The 20,276-nt window shown below is 42.4% G+C and overlaps 2 protein-coding genes across 2 annotated transcripts in view; one reads left to right on the plus strand and one right to left on the minus strand.

Annotated features, from left to right (window-relative positions):
• The window catches only part of NHLRC3 (NHL repeat containing 3), a 181,247-nt gene extending 164,943 nt beyond the window's left edge, over positions 1 to 16,304 (plus strand). The window contains exon 8 of the mRNA XM_065730300.1: positions 16,293 to 16,304. The gene's annotated coding sequence lies outside the window, so the exon portion shown is untranslated. The remainder of the gene's footprint in view (positions 1 to 16,292) is intronic.
• Positions 1 to 20,276, minus strand: part of LHFPL6 (LHFPL tetraspan subfamily member 6) — a 137,671-nt gene that overhangs the window by 15,956 nt on the left and 101,439 nt on the right. The window lies entirely within an intron of this gene.

The following is a 20,276-nucleotide window of genomic DNA, read 5'->3' on the forward strand; positions in this document are numbered from 1 at the left end:
GCTGCCCAAAAGCAGGTGTGGCTGTCAAAACTCTTTTTTTTTTTTTACGAGGGCATCCAAGAGAGGATATTTAGATGTGTTCTAAATCATTTAATTTTACCTCCTTTCTCTCAGATCTTCCTTACGAGTCTGGAAACAAATCACTACATAAATAACAGGTTGGGTACACATGGCACTTGGAGGGATGAAAAGGCAGAGGTCCCAAGAAAGTTGGCTGCGCATTTCCACAGCCTCTATCCTCACGATACCTCAATTTTTCCTATTCCTGACACACCCACAAGATACAGAAATCACTTCATTATTTTCTCGACTTGCTTAAAGATGCAAAGAAACTGTATCTCATCTTTCTCCAGATGTTTTGATGCTCTTAGCACCCTAGCTGTAAGTTATGAACAGCAGCCCCTCTAAGCACACCTGCCCCTGTTTAGGGCCCAGTGTTCACTCCTTAGATCTTCTTGCTGCTCTAGTTCTTTTCCTTGTTGAGCAGACACTGCCTGTTCGTCTCTCCATCCTTACATGGCATAATAGAAAATAAATAATTGAGGCAGCCTCTCTCAGGTGGAGCATTCACTCAGTAGCTAAAAAGGCAGAGAAGCAATTAAGGTCACATGAATGCTAGACTTTTCAGGACTTAGCCTGACCTAGATGTGGTTGCTTCAAGTCTCCTCACTACCAGCTTCCATAGTATCAGCTGATTTCTTTCCCCAGGGCTGCAGAGCTGACAGAAGCTAGTAGGATCCATGTAAATGAGAGTGCCTTCTCATTAAGTTCTCTTGAAGGATGTTTCTCACACAAGAGAACTTGGGCCTCTTATAACAAATATAGACTCAAAACTGTTAAAGACAGATTAAGATTCTTGCAGAAATATGTAACTGATTCTCACATGAAATGCTAGAGCAAGAAGGGCACTGCAAAGCAATTACAGCATGGCTGATGTGCTAGGAGTGGGAAGGACCTACAGGGCAAGAAGGAAATTCACTACTAATGATAAGAAAGGCTGGGGAAGAGGGAGTGAGCACCTGGACAGGAAAGACAGCTGAAGGACAGTGGCAGCCCCATGCTGTCTGTGACACAGAATCATGGAATTACAGAATCATTAAGGTTGGAAAAGACTACTAAGGTCATTAAGTCCAACATCAACAGATCTCCACCATGCCTACTAACCACGTACCTCAGTACCACATCTGCATGGCTCTTGAAAACCTTCAGGGACAGTAACATCCCATGGTGCCAGCAGTAAAATCCAGGCAGACTAGCTCAGAAAGCTGCATGCCTGTGTGCATACAATGGTGCAGATCTGTCCCGCTGCTTTCAGTAACATTCTACGTGACTGCAACAACACTGGTACCACCACAGGCACAGTCTAAATGGGCAGCAAATCTGGAAAGTGGCATTTCAACTCCCTTATTTTATGTCATACAAGTGTGGAGTGTGCCAAAAGCCCATAACATTAATAAGACTTGGATAAAAGCCCTTCAGCCCCTGCAGCCCCTTCCAGTCAATCCACTCATGTTTGTAAGCAACTAAATGTGTGGATCAGACCCTGGGAAAGCAAGAAGACTGCATGCTATTATCTCTAATAATCCATACATGTGCTTACAGCCAATCTGTTTAATCAGAGACCACAGATTCTGTGGAACAGCTGCAACCTCCATTTAAATGTCTAAGTTAAATACAAGGGCCACAAACTCAGCGGAAATCATTAAGCTAATTTTGCTGCTTCAGTAGAGAGAGGTGACTGGTTTGGCTCACAAGTCACACCCTGGCCTGCCCTATGTTAATTAATTTAGCCAGCTATGCTACCCAGAATACCACACCCATCTCCACAGCTGCTTAAAATGCTTAGGATGCCTAGAGCATTCCATAAGAAAGGGGGGAAAAAAAGCCACTGTGCTGTAATTACCGTCATCTATCATCTTTCATTATCCACTGCAGTCGATTAAAGTAAGACAAAGGAGAGGGAAATAAGCAGGTCCCTAAATGGCAGCTTCACCAAAGGGGCTGCAGCTCAGAAGTGCCAGTTGGATGGGGATGAGGCCAGGAGGCAGTGGAGGTGGCACTTGGATGCTGTTTGGGATGCTGCATCATGTGCTCTCTCACTTTTTGTTTGTTGTTTTTTTTGTTTTGTTTTGGTGTGGTATTTTTTATATTCAGGAAGGAAAAGAGCTTTTTAACATTGTGCAGGCCCTGAGGATCTGTGAAACATTGCTGTTGACTTAAACACAGCCAATCTCAGCAGTGCAGAGCTGGAATTGAGTGCTTAGCTCCAAGATTTAACCCATTTTGGTTCTTTGTACAGTTCATGAAAGGAGCTGGATATCTTCAAACCGTGAGCTAAAATCAGCCTATATGCTAAAACAGGAGCTGTCCAGATTCTCACAACGCATAACATTGTAGCTTTTAAAAACACTGAGTGAATGCTCTGCCCTATGGCAACTGGTGTGACTTTCCCTTTGGGTGTGAGAACCCTCCTGATTGACCGCACTGACCTTAAATGAATAGAGTCCCCAAGTACTAAGAGCTCTGAGACTACAAACCAGGCAGTGGATGTTTCAATAGAAAACTGCCCAAAGTGATCCTTGTCCTCCCCAGACTGCCCCACCTGTCACTCCTGATGTGGGAATAATGCATGATCATGCTTTAGTAACACTTAGCATCTGAAAGACAATCTTGTTTGTCTGGAAGTGTGATTGAAAATAATTGCATGTGGCAATTATGCATATGGCTGATACTGCTGAGCAGAGGGTGGCAGGAAAGGGACAGTAATTACATTAGTGGTTTGGCACAGATCAAGGCTTCATCTTTGAAGTGATAAAGACATGATTTGTGGCATGTAGCAATCAGTTTGTTCCAAGAGGTAAAATATCAACCACTATTAATAACCTCAGGAACAGCAATTCTCAAACAATAAGTACAGAAGGATTAATAAAACAGGAGACATTAACCAGATTTGTCTACATCACTGCACTCAGAAAGGCCAACAAGTGATGGGGAAAAGCCAGTGCACAAGAACTGAAGTGACAGCTCTCAAGCTGCTCCTCTGGCTTCGATGGGAACCTCCACTCTAAGAGGCGATGTGCCTCCATAACTCTTGTAGGCAACACACCTTAAATGAATTGTCTGTAACTCTCCTAGCTGTCCATAGCTTGCAAATCCTGCTTTACAGGCTCAGATCTTTCCCTTGTTCATAGCTTCTTGAAGCCACAGTGTGCCCAATTCCTACTTGCCACATTTCTGTTCTGTTTCCAGCCCATTTGCTCACTGCATCCCCAAAAGTCTGTTAAATAAAGCTAAACCTTCCCTAGTGTCCTTCCTTCTCCCTTGCACAGAATTCAGATAAATCTGAAGAGAAAACCCCTCAGTTTGATCAATAGAAAGAGGTCTTGATGGCAGTAAATGGGGCACTTAGCTTCAGACCTAGCCTCCAAGTCTTGTGGCTAGAAAATGCAATTTCAAATGGGAACAGAACCAATGATGATTTTCCTTGATTATGGCCTCTTTAAGAGCTGACAGTGCTTTCTAGATGGGCACTGGAAGCTGTTTTCCTCTTTGTACATCCCCATTATGAGGGACTGCCTGCACCATGGCCAGCAGCTGGAGACTCCACCTGACTGTGAGCTCCTTCAATGCTTTTCCCTCAGGAAGAAGCCCAGAAATACTGTGGAAACCCACAGAGGATTCATTCCTAGAAATGTAAAAGCACGATCCGTGTACAGCTGAGAGAAAATAAAAACAGAACCTTTTGCGCCTTTCGAGCAGCATCTTTCTAGCTGGAAAATTCATCTTTAAAATACATTTGTCCTTTCTCTCCTCCTCTCTTCTATTTTTTCCTCTTTCAATTTTGGACCTGAACAGAAAGGAACTTTTTTTCCTAGGCATCTCTAATGAGTGCTGCTCAGATCTGACAGATATTCAGGCCATCTGGAGAAGCTGACAGACAATAATTTGGAAGTCATCCCTTTCAAGACCATTTCGATGATGATTTTTCCTTTCACATTTTTGCTCTATTAGCTACTCTGAACCTTCAAGGATGATAAGAAGTTTTCACATTCCCATCTGTCACTTGAAGGTTCAGTAATATCTACAAGCAAAACAAAACCAATTTTTTGATGAGACACAGACTTTGACTCTCTGGATTTTGTGACTTAAAAACTCTCCTCACTGTAAAGGTTTTAAAGCATTTACCTGCTAGAAGAGTGAGCCCCCAGTATGAGAGTGAAAGTGAGCTGGCACATGAAGACTATCTGCTGCTTTGAGATGTACCTCAGGCAACAAACAATAGGGTTTAAAATGAATAGGTTAAAAATTGTGATTTAAGTTACTTAGAAGAAGTAGCTTTTGAGGTCCTCGCTCAGAGAAGACTTCAGGAGCTGCAACTAAGCAACAACTGCAGAGGGTACAAGTGCATGCAATGTGAAGGAATTCAATGAGGGAGTTAATCATCTGGGTGTGCAGACAGGCATCACAAGCACAGAGAATGGTGAGGAAAGGGGTATGCTGATGGAGATGGCATTTATGTTGCCCTGGACTTCCAGTCCTCCTCCCAAGGCTCATGGGATGGGAAAGGGCAAATTGGTTTAAGGGCTTCACTCAAGGTCAAGGTGTTTTAGACACAGATTTAGCCATAGCAAGATGCTTGCGAGACCCTGGATGCAAAACATCATGAAAGATAAGTACAACACCAAAAATCACAGAGAACAGAGCACTATGAATGCATGCCAGCTTCCAGCATACAGCACAGCAAAGAGCTGTGGCACTAAATGAGGGCAGCACCTAGCTGATCACAGGCAGTGAGCTCGTTATTAGAGGTGCTTCAGGCTTGGAGGGGAAAATCTTCACCCAGAGATGCTCTGAGTAGCACTGAGTAGCAGAGGTGTCAGAAAATGGTGACTGGAAACAGAAGAAATTGAAAAGAAATGGGGAAGTGAGAAGAATGAAGAAATCATAGAGTTGCTAATAAACAGAAGTGAATTAGAGTCATTTGATAAAAGCACAACAGGCAGGGCAGTGACAGCTGCTGCCATAGAAGGGAAAGATCCAGCCCCATAATCAAAGCCCTTCAAAATCATTGCTGGTGCAGCTCCCACCACATCCAACCACTGAAAATCACCCCCTGAAGTACTTCTTGCAGCAGTAAACATATTCCACAGTCTGCTTGGGTTGGCACTAGATAATAGAATACCCAAGAGTTTAATCCTACTTTATGTATGCAGTAGGAGGAGTAATATGATTTTTGAGAACTAGTGGAATTGCAACATCTGCTGGATATTTCACTAGAAACTCCTTCATTAGTATTTATTGCACAGCACTATTCAGAAGCACAGAGATTTAGAGAGATCTGAGAAAACAGTCAGCTGTTTGTGCAAGTTTTATTTTTACTGGTTATGATTTAGTCAGGCTAAGATAGACCCCTGACTGATAGTGGAGGCTGTCCAGAGCCCACACCAGCAGATGAGGGAATGAATATCCACTGAAGCAGGGGCTCCAGGGTGATGCCATTACAATCACATCACACAGTCTCTCTCTTCATTCTCTCAGACAACGAAGATGCAAATATTTGGTACCAAGTAGGGCATCCTTTCTGATGAGAAACCAAGATTCAAATTGGGAAAAGTGAAAATTAAAATGGCTTTCACCATAGCTATTTCTCCTTATCAGTGAGTGTTGGATGTGGAAATTTAGATGAGAGATTCTAGCAGGTGTTCTCCTTTGGGCTTCATTTAATGTGTGCTACTCATGTCTCCAAGGATGAGGTAAATGAGGGGATATCATGAACTCCCCAGTGTTTACTTACAAGGCACAGCACTAAGCAGTTTGGATAAGGCCAGACTTAGCTGCTTGTGTTTGACAAAGAGGAGGTAAGAAAGTGATTATCACAGTCACTATCAAAGGTTTGTCCTGCTGTAAACAGAAGGTTGAACTATATGTCTCCTGATATCCTCAGCTACTTCCAAGACTTCTAGAAATCTGTTTTTCCATCTTCCAGGCACTTCAGCTTAGGGCAGTCAGGCTCAAATCATGTGTGTGTAGAACTCTACAGACATTTCAGCAGGGAGCTAGTTTCACATATGGCATATATTAAACCTATAGAGACGTCTCTGCATGAGCACATTAATTTAGGCCCTTATTAGTATGAGCAGTGGAAGGAGTCTAAGAAGTTATATTTCATAGCCCAAAGAATACATACAAATTGGTTGTTGTCTGGAACACATATAAGTCTACATAACTCTAAGACAGCAAATATATTCACATGAAACTGAAAGACATGATACAGAGCCAGCTGGGAAAGACTGGCCCCTCTGGCCTGGCAGGATAGCAGAGGGCATCTCAAATTAGGTCAGCCACTGAACTGCGCTCCACCAGCAATACTGACACTGACTGGGATTAGGTTGTCTAAACACAGTCTCTTCTCTCAGTTCAAGCACTGTTCAGCATCTCACTTAGCCTCCAGCTGCCTGTCCAGAGAAGTGTAAGGCTCTCCCGAGTCCTCTGTCACGCCTGCAAGCCCAAGCAGAAGTTTTCATGGTATCTCTAATAGCACAAAGCATCTAGATGTAGCATCTAATGAATTTCACTGTACTGATCTATAGATCTTAATGTAAGCTTGGAAATCTACCTGAGGGGAAAACATCTGTATTGTAAACACCTTCAAAAACTATGAATCCATAATTAAATCCTGTCTCAAGTTACCTATGCTTTATTTTGTACTTTATCTTCTACTTTTCTGTTCTCATTCTGCTCTGAAGATGCAAATACCTCAATTCCTGTCATAAACCCTTCCTTCCTTTATGGAAAGTGACCTGAAAGTTAGAGGAGAAGATTAAAAGAAAAAGATGTCTTGCTCTTGAGTGTAAATCTCTATGCTGTACCTTAAAAGGAAATTATTGCTGTGGAAACAAGTTGTTGCTTCAAAATGGCCCTCACCTGTCTCAACTGCTACCACCAATATATACTACACAGGACTGCCTTTGGTGAGTCTCTGCACCATTTATCACAGAATTTGTCTCAAAGAAATACAATGATTGACATCTCTTGTTCTGGAAAAGATGTGACCTGTGAACTGGCAGAGTGAACCAGGCAGAGTGGAACTGAAACACTTGAAGAACTCCAGAGAACGCTCTGAAGTTTGACTGTCAGCCCATTCTGTTTGGCAAGCCATGATCAGTGCTTGTATATTATGAGGAAAAAAAATAGCCTGATAGTTATCACATGCCATCAGACTTCTTGATGTGACAATCCATCTGTGTGCTCATCCCATCCTTATGTGGCTCAGAATCAAAGACTTGACAGTTCAGAGTCTAGAGCAGCATATGGCATATGACATAGTGTATTTAAATAGAAATCACTCTATTGGAAACACAAGGATGCCTAATATAATTGATAAAAAGTGCTTTAATAACTATCTTCTCAAGCTACAGAATTCTGCACGTAGTCATAGTTGTTAAGGTATATTCCTTTTCATTAACGTTAATTCTGATAGCAACTGGACAAACCAGACAAAATGTTTGTGCCAGGCTCTAAGGATTTCCCAGATCACGAACTGATCTCATGGAGGACCATGAGGAGAGAACTAAGGAAATGTATTCTGTGTCAGTGAAGATGCCTAAGTGGACAAAATGGGTAAATGGGTAGGCATTGCCACATCTGTTCAATACAAACTTGGTAGACTAGAATTGTTTGTAAGTGCAAAGGAAAAGCCTGAAGCAGAAATCCAGCCCAGCTCTCCTGATCATCATCACAGTGATGTTGTCTATAGATTTTCCTGGCATTTGGAAACAAAGAAATGGGCTAAATCACACAAAATTGTTTTTCCATTTCTATTAGGGCAATAATCTGTGAAAAATAATAGTTTGTAGATGCTGGATAAAGCAACAAATCTACCCAGATAATTCCACTACTTTGATGGCAGGTCCCCAAAATGAAATGGAACTGATGCTAAGTATATATCCAGGAGGGGAATGCTACATACCAGGCCTCCACCGTGTCAATCTTGAGGACTTCTGTTGCTTATCTTTTAGTTTATTTTACCTCAGTTGAGCTGTCCACAAACTGGAAGATCAACTACTGCGCATCTTAGTAACATCTCTGCCATAGTCAAGACCTCAAAAACAGCATTTTTTTCCATAAAGAGGAAAAATTGATTCCTGCATTGATTGCAGATCCCCTGGCAAACCATGCTGTACTTTCAAGCAAGTTTGTACAAGCAGTGAAGCAATCTATACCTAGTAAAAATAATTGAATGGTTCTGCACTGCTACTGGACAAACTGCAAGGCCTCAAAAATCAAAGGAGTTTGGAAACCCCCTTCTCCAGAAAATGAATTTAGAAAGATAAACTACTATAATTCTGTAAAGTCAGTGGTAGGCACCAAACACAGCTGAGAATAATTTTTCCCTCTATACTGTTCTTACTGATGATTCATAGGCTTAATCCTCCCTCTACTATTTAAAAACATACACACCAGCTTGGTTGGGACACAGGTCCATAGCCATCAAGCATATATTTCTAAAGCTTAGAGCTCTCAAGTGGATATGTCATAGACAGTAGGAGTGTGATGAAATACTTGGGAACTGGTGAAGGATGGGATAGTTTAATTTACTGCATGATACAGTAGATGCAACACTTTTTAGCAGCTTTTTTAAACTTGCAGAGTAGCAATAGTTGCAGATAGGATCAGGTTTGGTTTGGAAGGGACCTTTAAGATCACCTAGTTCCAACTCCCCTGCTATAGGCAGGGACACCTCCCACTAGAATGTGTTGCTCAAAGCCTTGAACACCTTCAGGGTGGGAACTTCCATGACTTCACTGGGCAATCTGCTCCACTGTTTCACCACTCTCACAGTAAAGAATTTCTTTCTGATATCTAGCCTAAATCCACCCTCTTCCAGTATAAAACGATTTCTCCTTTTCCTGTCACTACATGCCCTTATAAAAAGTCCCTCCCCAGTTTTCCTGTAGGCCCCCCTCAGGTACTGGAAGGTTGCTATAAGGCTCCCCCAAAGCCTTCTCTATGCTGAAGAGCCCCAGCTCTTTCAGCCTTTCCTTGCTGGGGAGGTGCTCCAGCCCTCTGATTATCTTTGTTGCCCTCTTCTGGACCCACTCCAACTTCTCCATGTCCTTCTTGTGTTGAGGGCCCCATAACTGGGCACAATACTCCTGATGGGTTCTCACAAGAGCAGAGTAGAGAGGCAAAATCACCCCCCTCAATCTGCTGGTCACACTTCTTGATGCAAACCAGGATACCGTTGGCCTTCTGGGCTGCAAGCTCACACTGCCAGCTCATGTTGAGTCTTTCATCAACCAAGACCCCAAAATCCTTGTCCTCAGGGCTGCTCTCAAGCCATTATCCATCCAACCTGTATCTGTGCTTAGGATTGCCCTGCCCCAGGGCCAGGACCTTGCACTTAGCCTTGTTGAACTTTATGAGGTTGGCATGGGCCCACCTTTCAAGCCTGTCAAGGACCCCCTGGATGGCAACCCTTCCCTCTAGCATGTCAACTGCACCACTCAGCTTGGTGTTGTCTGCAAACTAGCTGAGGGTGCTCTCCTTCTCACTGTCCATGTTGCCTACAAAGATGTTAAATAGCTCTGATCTCAACACTGATCCCTGAGGAACGCCTCTCATCACCAGTCTCAAGTTAAACACTGAGGAACCACAACTCTGTGAGAGCAACCATCCAGACAACTTCTAATCCAGCAAGTGCTCCATCCATCATATCAATTTTTCCCTTGTTTGGTGACTCGGACATCGTACAGGACAGTGTCACTTTGCACAACTCCACATAGACTAGCATACAGTCAAGATCATGAATTTATGTGTGCAAGAACATAAACACACTCAGTGCAATTTGCCTTTGTGCGGAAATTGTACTGTGAAATTAAAATAAACAACGTCCAGGCTAAACAATAACAGACAGTGAGTGAAATTATTCGTATGGCTTCCTCAGTTAAACTCAACACAACTATAGCCCCATTCTCAGCTAGTTTGTTTTCAGTATGAGAAATGACAAAGTTCCTCTTTACGTGGCACGTTGTGCCAAGCTCCAATGTGTGGCACTCAGAATGCCTGTTTTCATACTATCACATCATTTGTTTGTTTTGCATGACCTTTACAAGCTCTGAAGTTTGTTTCATACAACATACCCAATAAAGGGGTGAATATATATATATATAGGTGTATACATATATATATGTGATACATTGAACAAGTGAAAAATATAGAAATTCCTATGCTTCCTTTCCAAAGGCACTCAAGCTCAGTAACTGACCCAATTTCCTGAGGAAAAGGTACTCTATCAAGTCAATTTCCCTCAGAGAGGTCCCATTTTTCAGTTTGCTACAAGGTGTGATAAATCATAATTTTGGAGAGGAGCTGTAGTTTTTTGCAAATGAATTGCACATCTGCAGCTCAGAAACACTTGGCACTGCCACTTACTTTCTTCAGAGAGAATCCATATGGCCAACCTTATCAGAATCCCAAACTTATCATCTTTCTACTCTAACCAGGTTTGATTCTCCCACAATGAGCTCAACAGCTGACCTCCTGAAATCCTCTTCTCCCTTTCACACCTGTGAGTTATCACAATGCAGCATAGTAATGTTGGTGCACCCTCCAGCTCTTCAAGTTGAGTGTCTTTTGCTTTCTTTCTCCTGTATCATTTAAAAAAATCATTCATGCACAGAGCATATGTAGACACAGAAAACTTGGAAACTTGAGACGGAAGCATCCCATGATGAAGCTGTCCTATCCATCCATCTTCTTCCCAGTGCAGTGACGGAGCAGTGGCACAGCTGCACAGAGAGGTGGTGGAGTCTCCTTCTCTGGAGACGTTCCAGACCCGCCTGGACGCCTACCTGTGCAACCTGGGCTAGGGAGCTGCTGTGGCAGGGGGTTGGACTCCATGATCTCTGGAGGTCCCTTCCAACCCCTACAACCTTGTGAGTCTGTCATCCTTTTGCCTAAAGTCAAGACAAACTGAGCTTGTACCTTCTGAAACATACATCTATTTAATCACTTCTTAAAGCCTCTCACAGTGGAGATCTAATCCTCTTCTAAGAAAACTTATTCTTGTGTTTCTGTGTCTTTAAGAGAAGCTTTTTTTGTGTTGTCTAACCTAAATCTTATGGCAATTAAAGTTCACTTCTCAAATCACAGAGTTAGCTAAGCTCCTACCAGGGCTCAAGGAGAAGATTATTTTCTTACCCCTTGAAGCACCTTTGTATGCATATGAAGACTTACGTTACCTGGGAAAACTTCCCCTTGTATTCTCTCCACCAGTTTTTTCTGCTAGAACTGCCCATTCCATATAACCTTCTCTATCCAGATAAGTAATTATGTGGCTGCTGAGTAAAATTTATTTTCCTGAATTTTACCTTCAAAAAGTTAAAAGCATCGCCAGAATACAACCAGACCAACCAAATAACAAATCAAACTTATTGTGTTAAGCGAAGAAAAGTGAAAAAGAGAGCTAAATCAAGCTAAATGAAGACCTGGACAGCGGTGGTAGCACTAACTTGCAAAACCTTAAAATGAACTGTTTGGCTCTTAGAGCTCATTACTATTCTCTCTTCCTACAAACTTTTCAGAAATGATACTTATGATTAGCAAAAGACTCTTCAAGTACATCTTTGCTATAAAGCCTGTCCTTGATAAAAGTCTATCAGTGCTGGGCTGCCATCCCCAGCACTTAATATTTCTGCTCCAATTTACAAGATCATTGGCTTAATGGATTAATACTTGGGGACTGGAACATGCAATTGCTAGATACAAGCATGCATTTTTATTTGGACTTAGTAGTGCTAAGTAGCAATAGTAGCATTAGTTGGACCTCCTACAGAGATTGAGGGAGAATGTATGCAAAACAGATATAAAGAGAAAATGACGAAGTTAGGAGATGAATGCTAGATGGCTGCCGAAGAAATGAATTATGGCACCTAGGCTATTGATAGAACCTGTAAGGAGGAGAAGTCTTTTTTTTTTCCTCATGTAGTAACTGTTATCTCCATTCCTTGTTCAAAGCTGGCTGAGCATGCAGTACATTCAGCTTCTTGTTGGCCATTTATATTCCAGATCTGAAATAGCTGACCTTGTTAACAGCGCTGTGTTTGCTTTGATGAAAATAAAACCACCTGCACGTGTTTCAAAGGCAAAGTTGTTCAACAGAGTTGTGCATTCAGCAAGTAGTCCGAGAGTGGAACTAGGGTTATCGTTTTGGTGTGCAGGCTGTCCAGTCTGGTTACAGAAGCTCAGCTGCAATCTCTTCCTCACTTGTGCTTCTTGCACTTGGCTCCTCATTTCTATGCTTTTCATGCAACAGGAGCCTGCTGGAAAATGTCATCAACAGTATCATCTTTAGAGCCTTCCCTGATCCCTTCAACTCAAGCCATATATTTACATGCTACTTCTTGTTGTGTTCTAGAGTGTTAGACAGGTAATGCTAAATGCAAAAAGGCACTATCAAAATGAACTCTTTTCATGAAAAAAAAAAATGTTACCCATGAATTCCATGAGTTCACATAATGGCTTGGACAAGGGATGGGGTAGCTATGACCCCACAAGGGCTATGGGGTATATTTTTAGACAACTCAAAGTACTGCTATATAGCATGCAAAAATGCACATGACCTTCCAGTCCCAGCCTTATAGCTTTTCCTATTCATGTAGATCTAGCGGGGGAAACCTGGCTTCCATGAAATCCATGTGAATTTTGCCACTGAGTTCAGTGGAGCCAAAGTTTTACCCACAGTCTTTAGCTGTGTATATTTACAGGTGGGAAATGTTAGAAATGGTTCAAAACCAGGTATATTGTATCTCTGACCTTCCTTGACTTTCTGCTTAGAACTGGGATAATCCCCAGTAACTGCTTTAAAAGCGGTGATATTCCCTCCCTCTAGGATCTGACCAGACTTCTCCTTGTCCAACTTTTGTACTCCAGGGGTAACTTTGCTGTACCACAGATTATCTAAAGAAGGATCAGAAGAGCTGTTAGTCAGAAACATGGAGATCACTTTTATCATATCTTTTCTGAAATGTAAATGTTCATTTTAAAACGAGACCATCACAGCTTCTAGGTCCAGCTGTTCATCCTTTTTCTTTGTATTCTACTGCCACTGAATTCTTGTTCTGAATTATCAGAACAATAATTAGATTCAGGAAAGGGGGGTCAGGCATTCACATTCCCCTGAGAAGAGAAGATAAAAGTTTCATTTCTGAAAGCTGATGTGCCAACAGCGGATAGTGGGGAATTGGGATCCCTGTTTAACTGCATGGGAGACTTTACTAAAGTTTATTAATGAAACAATTTAGATAAACCCCATTTACACATTATTTGTACGAGTATCTTGGCAACTGCTTCTTTGGCATCTTGAACACATCAGGAATTTTAAAGAGAAGAACTGAAATGTTGCCTCAAAATGTAAAAGCTTTGACAGAAGTGGGTCTGGTAATGAGTTTTTCTCTTTTTCTGCTTCTCTTTTTTTTTTTCCTCCAACTAAAAACAATTTTCTAATATCCTTGGCATAACTACTTTAATGAAGCATAATTTATTTGATCCTTACACAGCCCCCTTAGGATTACTTCTTGCAGATAGCCAATTATAAACTCTTACATACTTTATAGCCCTCATTATGTGTGACAGAGGCACACTAATAAATAATGCATAACCCTTTTCATACCCCAACTACCTTGTGAGAAAACAGGGGTCTGATGTGGACCGAAAAAGCATGTTGTAATGTATTCTTAATTCCAAATGGACTGAAAAACTTTCCAGCTTCAGCTTGCTTCCTCAGGACACTTCTTTTTCCCAGACTGGACTCCTGTGGCTTGATTCATTACAAGATAAAAATCAAGTTTATATAGAAAGGTACCATGACACACAAACTGTCACTGCCCAGGCACTTCCTCCTAAAGTCCTGTCAGCGGCAGAAAAGAAAGGAGGTCTGGAAGCAGACTGACCAGGTTGAATACAAATGAATGGATATTCACTTGCAGGCTTTTCATGGTAATGAAGCAGAAAAGGCTGAGACCCAAAAAGCACTTTTTGTCCTGCCTGCTCTGCCTGTCTTGTGCAGCTTTCTGACTGCCAGTGCTCAGCTGAAGCCTGGGAGGAAAGCAAAGCTCTGGCTGCCCCTCATCTGGGAAGACTCAAAAGAGCCAAGCAAATAATGCAGGAAAGGCGAGGTTTAGTAGATATGTACCATGTTCTGGTGGACTGCTTCAGAAAGAAATCCTATTGTTTCCACTTATTGGCCTGATGCTAATTTTTGAAGCAAAAATAGTTGAAACTGTAGTGGCTGAGAAATATTGTCATGGTCACTGCAAAGAGCTGTGCACTGCAGGCTGCAGCCCGCTCCTGGCCCCAGCACAGGATCCATCCCTGTGCAATGATTACATTGCTCAGATTGTCCCTGGAAGCCTTCTTTTCCTCATATGAGGAAGAGGAGGTAATGGTTCCAAAAGGCACAGGGACTTCTTGCCTTAAATAGTATCTGCATGGTACTTGGAGACATTGATAGACAGTGGGAAGAAGGTTGCAAAGTATACAAAGCCTGAAGTGTTGCAGCCTGGGACAAAAGTAAAGCAAACAGTTGGATGAACCGCAATTCCATTAGAAGACTTAGTGCAGACCTAAACTCATTTCAACTTTCCATCCTTCTCGTTAACAGTGAAAGAGAACACTTTTGAAAGAAAATCAAACTAACAAACAACTAACAAACCTCAACATTTCCAAGGCCAGAGCCCACCCCAGCCCTTGCTCCAGGAGTGGGCACACCACTGGCTGTGTGTGGTGTGCTGGGCACGAAGCATGCAGCTGTTGGCACCAGAGCAGAAGGTTATTCCCATAATACAATCTCCACCTGATGTCTGTGACCACAGCTCATTGCACAGTCTGAGGTTCTCACAAACATTTGGGCCTGTAGTATCTTTCAGTATCTCCACGTGGCTTAACATAGATGTAGAACGAGTGCACAGAAAGAAGAAAGCAGAAGGAAAAGAAGCAGACCAACACAAATGCTTTAGGTGTGGTGAAGTTAAAGCCCAGCCACTGAGTCCTGCTAGATTACACAATTAACTCAGCAGTCCTTCGTAGCTGGTCGCAGGGATAGCAGCGAACAAAAGAAACAAAGCCATTCAATTTTGTGCACAGCTACAAAAAAAATGATCTGCCATATTAACTACAAGGTTTGACTAATGTACACTGAAGCACTCACCTTCAATTAGCAGTGTAACCTAGCAGATCAAGCTGTGATCTGAAGAGCCTGAGATATGGGGAAATGTTCCTCTTGCAATAACAGCAGGGGCTGGCTACTGTCACAGATGCAATAAGCAGGTATAAAGGAAGGTTTGTAAGAAAAAAATGGACAGACTCTTTAGTAGGGTCTGTTGTGATAGGACAAGGGGAAATTATTTCAAACTAATAGAGGAGAGAGTTAGATTGGATATAAGAAAGAAGTTCTTTACAATAAGGATGGTGAGGCACTGGCACAGGCTGCCCAGAGAGGTGGTTGGATGTCCCATCCCTGAAGACACTAAAGGCCATGATGGATGAGGCACCAAGCATTTGATCAAGCTGTAGGTGTCCCTGTTTATTGCAGAGGAGCTGGATGGCCTTTAAGAGTCCCTTCCAACTCAAACAATTCAATGACTTTAGAGCTACATGTTCCTGGAAAACCATGAGAAACTGTCAGCTAAAGATCTGATCATCTACATTAGGGTTTATGAGTGCACCTTTTGTTTGCTTTTAAATTAGTAAAATACACATAAATTGAACATGAGATGCTTTATGGAGTTTGTAGGCAACAACAACAAAACAAACACCTGCTATTTTTGGTTAAAATGTCCCTGGAAAAAAACTTCTATGTGAAAACTGATCAAGACAAGGTGTCTACAGTCTGGGCCTGCATCTATCTCCCTTCAAATTGCAACAGCAGTGTCAGGGTAACTTCAGCAAGGTCAGCAGCAGGAATGTGGATAAGGCCATCTTCCCACCTGGCCATCACTGAGGGGTGGCTTGAAAGGCCTTCTCCCCACCTGCAGCCCGCTATTCACAACTGTTCCATCCTCACCTCTTCCTCAACTACCCCAAGTAGATATTGCTACAAGCATTTAAGTGGCTGCTTGGGCACTGATGCAGTAGAAAATCAGCATTTATTATTTCCTAAGAGTAGGGGGGAAGAATAGAGTCAGGAATGAGAGGTTGGCAAGCGATAAATACGTAAACAAGTTCAAACTATATCAAAAAAGAAGAGACACAGAATACAGTGGTATATATATCCAGGTCTCTGATTATAATAGATCCAGAAAAGCTGCAGAAATTGGAGGCAGGAAAGAACAAATTGCACCCTGTCCCACACCTCAGGAGGGCAGGTTCATTCCTGAGTCATACATGGTGCATGTTGCCTGAGGCACAATGCTCCCATTAGTGTTGGATGCCATGGTGTGACCAGTCCAATTTCAAAGATCCCCAAGCAATAAAGGTTTATGGCCTTTCTGGGGCAACTACTCCACAGCCAAATGGCTGTGGTCTGACTTCAGGGGAGCAGTTAAATGGAGACAGATATCTACCTCTCACCAGAAATATATATTTTGGAAGTTAAGTGTCTGCACTTAAGAGCTCTCATAGAACAATTTCCCTTCTGAATGTAGTTCCCTGTCAAGAGGCGTTTCATCCCACACCGCCTATCTTTTCTGAATGCCTTTCATTGTAAATCAAAGGGTCAGTCTGTGAATCCCTCTCTCATTTAGAGTATATCAGAGAAAGTTCATTGAACTACTCTGCATCCAGAGCAGAGAAAAATCAGGCATGGCTCTCTGGGATACCACAGCACTTCTACATTTAATAGGTGGGCACTGACCACAGCACTCCTGGAGCTAGCTCCAGGCTTCACATCATCTGAAAATGTCACTTCCCTCTGCTATATAATAATCTGTTGTTCCACCACATTAACCTTTCATTCCCACTGCAAGCTCTGCAGTGAAGCAGAATCTAAGCTTGGTATCTGTCATCAGCTTCACCAAATACTGTGCTGTGAGAGCCAGCAGCACAGGACAATACCGATGATGGCATCCACAGGCACTGCAGTCCACTCAGGAGCACAGCAGCACACCCTGCCATCAGAGAATATTCAGTGTCACTTGTCATGGCCACCTAGAGAGGTGAGCAATGGGGCATCCAACAGGGCAGCTCTTCTCCAAAGCAGTCAGCTCTTTCATGGTTAATAAGAAACACAATAGTACTTGGGTGAGTTTCATGTCAAAGCTGAGCAGACCAAATGGTGTACTGACACTGAAAGAAGTACCTGGCTCCTCTTTACATTACCAGCTACTACATCATGTCCCTTCCTTTGGGCTGTTTCATGTTAATATGAGATAGATCAGGAAACTACATTGAAAAAAAGAAAAAGAAAAGAAAAAGACTCATTTTTACATGGTTATTCTTGCAAGCTTTAACTTTCCAGAGCAACTTACAGATAGGCAGGAGGAGTGCTGTGCAAAGGGCCACCACCTCCAAGGTAGCTAGCAAGTCCCCTTGGGATAATTAAAAGCATTGCCTAAATAATCTTGTTTTGAGGCCCCTTTGCAGCCAAAATGACCCCAAGAGGTCAGGAGCCCAGTTTGGATACACTAAGGAAATGAGGGCATCCAAACAGCCTCTGAGCTCCAAAGGGGTGAACACAGCAGGGGGACCCACAGTGTGTGGTGCAGCAGCGTGGTACCTATGCCTGAGGAGAAACTTTTGGAGGCAACAGAAATGAGATAAAGAGGGAACTGAAGACTGCAAATCTGACACTGAGAGATAGTCAGAGACAGATAAAATAGGAGCAGGATGGAAGCTGAAAGCTAAAGGAGCACCAACTTTTAAAAAGATGGGAATAGCTTCTATATTAAAGGCAGTTGAAAGGCCAAGGAGGAAAAGATTGTGATAGGAGCCATAAACTTAGATTACTTGCATCAATAAGGGAGGATAAACTATTCTGCAATATGAAGGGGCCCTCCAGTCAAAAGGCAATTGGTGTTAGAAAGAGGTTTCTTAAAAGATAATCCCTTCTCAGTTTTCTGATATACAGCCTTGCTACTGTACTGCTCACATTCATTTGTTATAATGATCTGCCTAACTGCCTAATAAGTATCATTCCATCCGTCATCAGAAAAGGAGTTCATGACTGCAATAAAAAGCTTGGATGCAATTCAGCAATCCAAAACACCACAGCTCTAATTTATTCATTCATTTAGTTTTCAGTGGTGCAATGACACTGGCCACAATAGTATTACATGAGGCTGATTTAAGTATCCAGGAGAGCTCAGAGAGTGAAAAATTCAATTCCCATTGCCATGGTGAGAAATGTGTACCATTGAAGAAAGCTTAACGCTCAGGGCAAGAAGGGTGGTCTCCCTGCAATATTCCTTTTGAATACAGGCACTGTACTCACATGGAGCATTATCACAACTCAGAACTTATTACTCCAACTGGGGATGAAGGTGCCTCCAAATCTCATCTGGGTGGAAGCCCCTTCCAGTTAGTGGCTGTACTGAAAATATGCTGCTGGCAATCACCAAGTAGATTCACCATATCATCTGTTACAAAAAGTCCTCTGAAAAGCTATACAAAGGCAATGTTTTCTATTTCTTTATGAACAAGACGAGCACAATGAGCCTTCTGAGGGCTCCTCTGTCATTAACATGTCACTCAGCTGACAATAATTCAGCTGGTTTGGGATATTTCCAAAAGCAGAATGGTGTAGGGACATCAACAGCTTTCTTTATTGACTCTGCACCACACAATGAAGCTGACTGGGCAATTTGCAATGTAACGTCCCTCTTACCCCAGGAGTACAGCTTGTCTTCCCTCTGCAGAGCCATGGTAAAAGGAGTCTTTGCCACCACTGTTGGGGAGTGCTTCAAAGCGGGGGTGCACGAAGCACCATACAACACCAGTACTCATATGCCCATAGGCTGCTGTGCCATGAACTGTTTTGTATTCAGCTTTACAGGCTTCTGGAAGGCCTATGAACAATAGTCATGACAATGCTGTAATAAAAACAGCACTGGCTTCAATGTGCAATTATATTTAAGCCTTTCTCTGTGAGTCTGTCTGTCTCGTTTTGCTTTTCTCTATCAGTCAAAATGCACCCTGAATGCAGAAAGTGCCTGTTGTAAACAAATGATGAATCACAGGATCACAGAATCACAGTCTCACAGAATTGTAGGGGTTGGAAGGGATCTCTAGAAATCATAAAATCCAACCCCCTGCCACAGCAGCTCCCTAGCCCAGGTTGCACAGGTAGGCGTCCAGGCGGGTCTGGAACGTCTCCAGAGAAGGAGACTCCACCACCTCTCTGTGCAGCTGTGCCACTGCTCCGTCACTGCACTGGGAAGAAGTTCCCACACACATTTGTGCACAACTTCCTATGCTTCAGTTTGTAGAAGAAAATCATCACAAGATATCTTGCCTTAAGCTGCCTTTTTTTTTTTTTTTAATAAGATAAATATTATGGGGTCCCAGACAACCTGATTTAGAGGGAAGCATGCCTGTCTACAACAGGAGGTTGGGAACAAGATGATCTTTAAGTTCCACTCCAATTCAAGACATTCTGTGATCCTATAACTTTTCTGAGTTTCAGTATGGGAAGTTCTTATCTGACACATTTCAGGTCAGCTTGTGCAACTGATTATGTACAAATGGAAGAAGCTGGAGACAAACAGTAGAAAAAATAACACATTAATAGACAGTGAATCCTATTTCAGGTCTCAAGAAGAATATTGCTTTATCCAGAGAACAAACAAAATGCCTGCCAAAATAAAAAAAAATATCCGAAGAGCTTATTATTCATGGGTCTCCTTTCTCAGCTCTCCAGCACAGAAAGAGTTAACATCAAGTTCACAGCCAAGGAGATTATCATGATCCTCTTATGGATATGGTAGCACTGCAGCACCTTTTGGAAAGGTAGGGAGTGCTCTCTGCCTCCTGAACTGGGGACAGCCGTTTTTCTAGCAGAGCTAAATTAGGTCAATCCATGCAACAAAGGCAGGCAAAGGCTGCCTACAAAAATCACTGCAGATGAGGAGCAATAGCCCTCTACCTTATTTTATAGGAGTTAGTGTGGGGGCTGGGTTAGATTTCTGTCTGAACTCTTGGGAGAAATGCATTACATATTGGCATTATATCACTAATTATTTGAATACGATACTTTACAAAATATTTTAATGCAGTGCTTATTACTACATTAAATGATAAGCCTTTTACCAAGAGAGAGACTTGGTCTATAGCAGCACATCTAA

The sequence above is a fragment of the Cyrtonyx montezumae genome, unplaced genomic scaffold (genome assembly GCF_038088225.1).
Source record: "Cyrtonyx montezumae isolate F1298 unplaced genomic scaffold, pur_monq_1.0 scaffold_12, whole genome shotgun sequence".
NCBI classification, from domain to species: Eukaryota; Metazoa; Chordata; class Aves; order Galliformes; family Odontophoridae; genus Cyrtonyx; species Cyrtonyx montezumae.